Genomic DNA, 6,000 nt, shown 5'->3' on the forward strand with positions numbered 1-6,000 from the left:
TGCTCCAGTTTAAAGATAAGCAGATGTTCTATATCCAGTGTATATATAATGCTCTCCACCACCAAGGGGGAGTGCCCAGCCACGCAGACCAAGGCAGGGGTGGCTCAAGGGTGTCAGCACCGAGGAGTTTTCCAGCACGAGGTGCCTGGCAAAAGGAGCAGGTGGAACTGCAGGAACACTGGGAATGCTTACCAAGTTGGAAACTGCTCCTGTGGGGACATCAACGGTCTGGATAGCAAATAAGGGGAAAGCATGCACAAAAGGAGCGTTTGGAGCTGAGAGGAGGGCAATTCTGCAGCTTCATTAGCAGTTTTAACAAAGTGTAACTTTTCCCAGAGTAAGGAAGTGGTGCCTGCTAATGCACCCAGGGCTGAGAGCTCCTGGTGGCACCTGAGGGCTCTGTGTGTGGCACAGGAGCTGCTGTGCTGTCCTTGCTGCAGCAAGGTGCCTTTCAGGGCAAGGCTGGAGCGCCAGGGCTGCTGTGACCAGCTGTGGGAATTGTGCTGGCAGTGCCCAGGGCCGGGCTGACACAGGGCTTGGGGCAGTGGGAGGTGTCCCTGCCCATGGAGGGGGTGAATTAACGGGATTTACGGTCCTTCCCTTAAAGTCTGGGATTCTGTGGGTGTGTGGGCTCAGGAGTGTGGCCTCCCAAACCCAGAGTGAGGCAGTTAATAAATAATAAATATTAGAACAAACTGTGCAGCCAGTGCCAGAAGGGATCTCGAGGTGAAGCTGTGAGTTTTAGCAGAGCAGGGACAATGTTTGTCTGATAGCTCTGCCATGGCCCTGATTTAGGAGCAGCCTAATGAAAGGTGAGCTGAGCCAGGGCTGCAGTGTGGGTGTGCTCTGTTTATTCCACAAAGGATGGGAGCTGGTCTCAGTTTTCCCAGTTGTGTTTGATAGAGAGGGAAAGTTTGATGCAGTTTGTCTGGCTGTGCTTTGCTTTTCCTGCCCCGAGGAGCAGAGTCCCAGCGTGTTTGGGGTGGGAGGGAGCTCCAGCCCAGCCATGCCATCCCCCTGGCAAGGACACCTTCCCCTGCAGCCGTGCCCGGAGCCCTGGAGGAGGCTGCAGCTCTGCTGCCTGCACTTTGGGAACAGGAGCGCTTTGTCACAGCTAAATCTGTTCTGTGTGCGAACTGCCAGCTCCTGTGCTGTATAATTACCAGTGCAGGATGGAGCTGGGGAGCTGAGAGTCACAGAACAGCTTGAGCCCCTGTTCTGGTGCACACAACCTGTGCTCGGCTCTCCGCGGGGCCGGGCGCGCTCCTGACGGTTCCTCCTCTCTCCCTCTGAGACGTGTCCCCGCTGCTCCGGGCCCTCCTGGGCGCTGCCTGCGGCTCCCTGCCCTCCCCAGGCACTCAGGCTCTCCCTGTCCCCCGCCCCAGCCAAGGCTGTGCCTGCCAGGGCTCTGCCAGGGTTGTTTGGCTGCCAGAAAAGGGGTGAGGGATGCCCCTGGCATTGCAAGCAAACAGCCTGATTTTGGGGTCTTTTCTGGGGAAGCTGACTTTAAATTGCAGGAAAAAGACAAATTTTCTCTTTAAAGGAGCTTGAGGCAGGCTCTTGTGCTGGGTAATGATGAAGGAAAGGTTTGGTTTAGCTGCCCTGGTTTCAAGCCCTGTCTAAATGTCACAGCAGCAGAATCCCAGACTGGCCTGGGCTGAAGGGACCTTAAAACTCCTTCAGTTCCAGCCCCCTGCCATGGGCAAGGACACCTTCCAGCAGACCAGGAGCCCCGTGCTGCACGAGGAATATCTGCTGAATCTGTGTGGAGAGTGGTGCTAAAGCTGTCCTTTGCTCTCCATTTCATCCTCCTGATATTTCATTAGTGGCATTTTCTTTTCTGTGACAAACATGTGACAGGCCGTGCTGGGGAGTTCTGGGGACATCCTGGATGGTTTTGGTTTGAGTTACAGGTGAACACATCTCAAACCAGGGAGGTTTGCAGTGCTCATCCCTGGAGGTGGCACTCAGAGCTGGGGACAGGGTAGGGATGGGCACCGCTGGGGCTCCATGGGCTGGGAGGGCTTTTCCAGCCTCAGGGATCCTGGGAAAAGAGCTGAGAACAGCCTCTTCTTTTTCCTTTTGATCATCGGCCTCCTGCTCCTTCTTTTACCCCTTTCTGCCTCCCCTTGGCAACCTCCCCTACCTGGAAAAGGAACCAAAAGGAGGAGGCACTTTCAGGAGGTGCGTGTTGAAAAGGCTTTTTTCTCTCGGCTCTGGAATTTGTCAGGTTGTGGAGAGGTTGTGAAAAGGTGCCTGGCTGTGTAAACTCCATCCTGACGGCTTCAGGTGGACCTGAGCCTTGTTTGAGCTCTGTGCCCAGGAGTGAATTCCATCCTGGATGTTATTAAAAGTTTCCGTCCTTAACTGTGGCACGGCTCGCGGCAAACCATCCCTTAAACCTCCAAAGTAATAAAGAGAGAGGAATTACAGTCCTGTGGAAATCTCTGCTCCTGCAGGAAAACCCACGCCAGCCCCCACTAGATCTGCATTGCATCTGACCCACAAACACTCGCTCCAAACGGAGATGGAGTTGAGCGTTAATTAAACCCTTCCGGGGAATTGGAGCCGGGAATGACGGTGCTTGAATAAAACCACAGGAATATCAGAAAGGGTGAGGGCACGTGGCATTTGTTCTGTCTGAAATCCTCGTGGTTCCTGAGCTGGGAGCTGGAAATGCCTGTTATCACCCTTTCCAGGAGTTCTGTACCACCGGGGTACGTGGCTGAGAGGCAGCCGCCGATAGGCAGGGCATAAAAGGTTGATAAATCACAAAAAAGACATACTTTTATGTGGAAAAAAATGCATTCAGCATTTTTTCCCGGGTAAAGTATGCAGAAAACCTGCTTAAATGGAGCATATAATTTTTAATGAATCAGACCCTTTCTCCTAGGAAATGAAGCAAGTATGATAAATATGATGGAAAGTGATGAATATCAAGGGTCTGGTAATCAGATCAGATTGGAAACCCACCTGAGGTTTGTGTGAAAGGTAGTAGCTCAGAAGGATTAGTCTTTAGGCCAGCAGACTTTGAGGGATGTGGGATCAATTGAAGGAATTTGATTGTAATCAATTAAGGAAAAATACTGCCGCGAGTGGGGGGGCACGAGAGGCACGATCACGGGGATGCGAGCGATTCACCGGATCAACAGCCCGCTGCCTTCAGGATTTATTCTGGAGCCGTCCGGGCGTTACTTTCCTGGGAGAGCCCTCCCTGCGGTGAAACCTCCCGTGCGGGATGGCCGTGACCCGAACTGCCGACCCGCTGCTGCTGCTGGCCGAGGTGCTGAAACCCCGCAGCGGGAACGGCCCGTGGGGAGCGGGCAGCGGGCCGGGGAGCTGCAGAGGGTGGCTGGGCCATCCTCGGGGGGTGGGGTACGCTCAGAGCTCGGGGGTGGCTGTGCCAGGTAAGCTCAGAGCTGTGCAGGTGGCTGTGGCCATCCTCGGGGTGCCAGGTAAGCTCAGAGCTGTGCAGGTGGCTGTGGCCATCCTCGGGGTGCCAGGTAAGCTCAGAGCTGTGCAGGTGGCTGTGCTGGTGTGCCATGGTTCCAATGCCCTGCTCAGGAGCCCCAGATCCCTGCCTAGGTGAATGCCGAGGCTGAGCTCACCTTGGTGAGCAGTTCCTTGGTTCCAGACGCTGCGGAGCTCCCAGGCAGTGGCACTGCTGTCCCAGGCAGGTGAGATGCACCCACACACCTCCTCTGCCAGGCTGGCTGCATTCTCCCTGCTCACTTAGAGGAATATTTCCCAAGATCAATCCCTCCAACTTTCACCATTTGCCTCTCACCATTTTCCCTTGGCATGTATTTATTGCATTTCTCTTTGATGTTTAAAAAATCCCTCACTTTGTGGAAACTCTTTGGGTTCTGTGGCTTCTCACCTGATGATAATTTCTCTTTCCAAGATGAAACGCTTGGATGGGAGTGTGGAAGGGTGAGGCCCCCCCAGGTGTCCTGGTGAGCCCTGGTGGCGGGGCAGCAGGCGGGCACTGCTCACTTCAGCCTCTCACCCATGGATGTTTGATGAACTGTGTTCCCTGGCAGAGGGCTGGCTCCTGGGAGGCTGTCTCTGTGGAAAGGTTATTGAAGAACAAAGATGGTTCTAGAAGCCTGTTCACGAGGCCTGGCCATGTCTGATTCAGCTGTGGCACAGGGTGGGGGATTTAGGTCAGATTTAAGGTGGATGGGCACGGCAGTTGTTTAATTGTTGCTATCTCTCTCTCACAATCTGCATCTATTCCAAACTTTACTCTGCAGTCTTTGTGATGTCATTGAGTGCTCTTGAAGTGGCAAACAATGCGCTTGTCTGTTCTGAGACAATCAGGCTGTCTTGGGACCAACTACTGGTGTTGTTTCAGAAGAATTTACAGGTGTTTGGCCATAAATCCTGAGCCTGAAGCGTCTGAATTTCATGGGTTTACACGGGCTCGGGCTTGATTCTCTTATTTAAAGGCCAAGGTGTGCATTGGTGCAGGATGGAGGGGGGCAATGGGGTGCTCTGCTCAGGCAGGTGAGCTCTGCCAGGGACCAAGGGACACCAGCAGGTGCCAAGGGCTTCCTGCCAGGTTGTCCCTCCTTGGCACAGTGAGGGCATTTGCAGAGGAGCAGATTTGTCTGTGGTGGTGTTCTTGTCTGCAAGGTCAGGGAACCAGAGAGGCACAAGCTGGTTTGGGCTGGAAGGAGCATAAAAGCCCATCCAGTGCCACTCTAGTGGAGGGGACAGCTGCCACCATCCCAGGCTGCTCCCAGCCCCATCCAGCCTGGCCTTGGGCACTGCCAGGGATCCAGGGGCAGCCACAGCTGCTCTGGCAATCCCAGCCCAGCCAGGAATTCCCAGTTCCCAATCTCCCACCCATCCCTGCCCTCTGGCACTGGGAGCCATTCCCTGGCTCCTGTCCCTCTGTCCCTTGTCCCCAGTCCCTCTCCAGCTCTCCTGGAGCCCCTCCAGGCCCTGCCAGGGGCTCTGAGCTCTGCCTGAAGACCTGGGTTCCCCCATCCCGTCCCATCCAGGTCCCGTTCCCGTCCCGGTCCCGTTCCCGTTCCCATCCCGGTCCTGTTCCCGTCCCCGTCCCGTCCTGGTCCCGTCCCCGTCCCCATCCCCATCCCGTTCCCATCCCGATCCCGTTCCCGTTCCCGTTCCCGTCCCCATCCCCATCCCCATCCCGTTCCCGCTGCGGGCGGGGCGGCGCCGCCTCTGCCGCCCTCTGCCGGGCACTGCCGGGACTGCGCCGCCGCTGCCCCGCCCGGGAGCGCGCCCGCCGGAACCGGGACTGACCCGGTTATTTAATGTATCCGCGTGTTTATCCATTTATTTATCCTTTTATTTATTCATGTATTTATCCGTTTATTTACCCCTCTATTTATCAATTTATTTATCCGTTTATTTACTCCCTCCAGCAGCCTCCCTGCTGCTCCAGCTCCTTACAAAGCTCCCGCAGAGGACGGGGCAGCTCGGGGGCAGCACTGGGGGAGGGTTTTTCCCCTCAAGTATCAAGGCAGTGAAAATGGAACCCCCGGAGGGCAGGGATGGATGGGAGATTGGGAGTTCCTGCCTGGGAGGGCGGGCAGGCCCTGGCACAGGTCATTCCATGGATGCCCCTGGAGCCCTGGCAGCGCCCAGGGCCAGGCTGGACGGGGCTTGGAGCAGCCTGGGCCACTGGAAGCAGCTGGGGTGCAGCCCTGGCAGCCTGTTGGGCTGGCTGAGCTGATCTCCCTGCTGCCAGCAGCGGGGCTGCAGGGCGGCTGTGATTGCCACTTCAGCAGAGGGACACGGCCACGGGGATGGGGCAGGCTGAGAACTCATTTAACCAAAGCAGACAAGCACAGGGAGCTGCGGAGGGACCTTGGGAAGGGACCGGGGAGGGCTGGGTCACAGCCCGGGGCGGCTGGAGCTGCTCCTGGCCGCGCAGCAGCGGCCAAAGGGCTCGGAGCTGCCCTGAGCCCGGCTCCCCTCACAGCTGATTGCTCACTCAGAACCCTTCCGTGGCACCAGCCCGTCCTT

This window comes from Fringilla coelebs (assembly GCF_963513975.1).
Source record: "Fringilla coelebs genome assembly, chromosome: 7".
In the NCBI taxonomy this organism is placed as follows: Eukaryota; Metazoa; Chordata; class Aves; order Passeriformes; family Fringillidae; genus Fringilla; species Fringilla coelebs.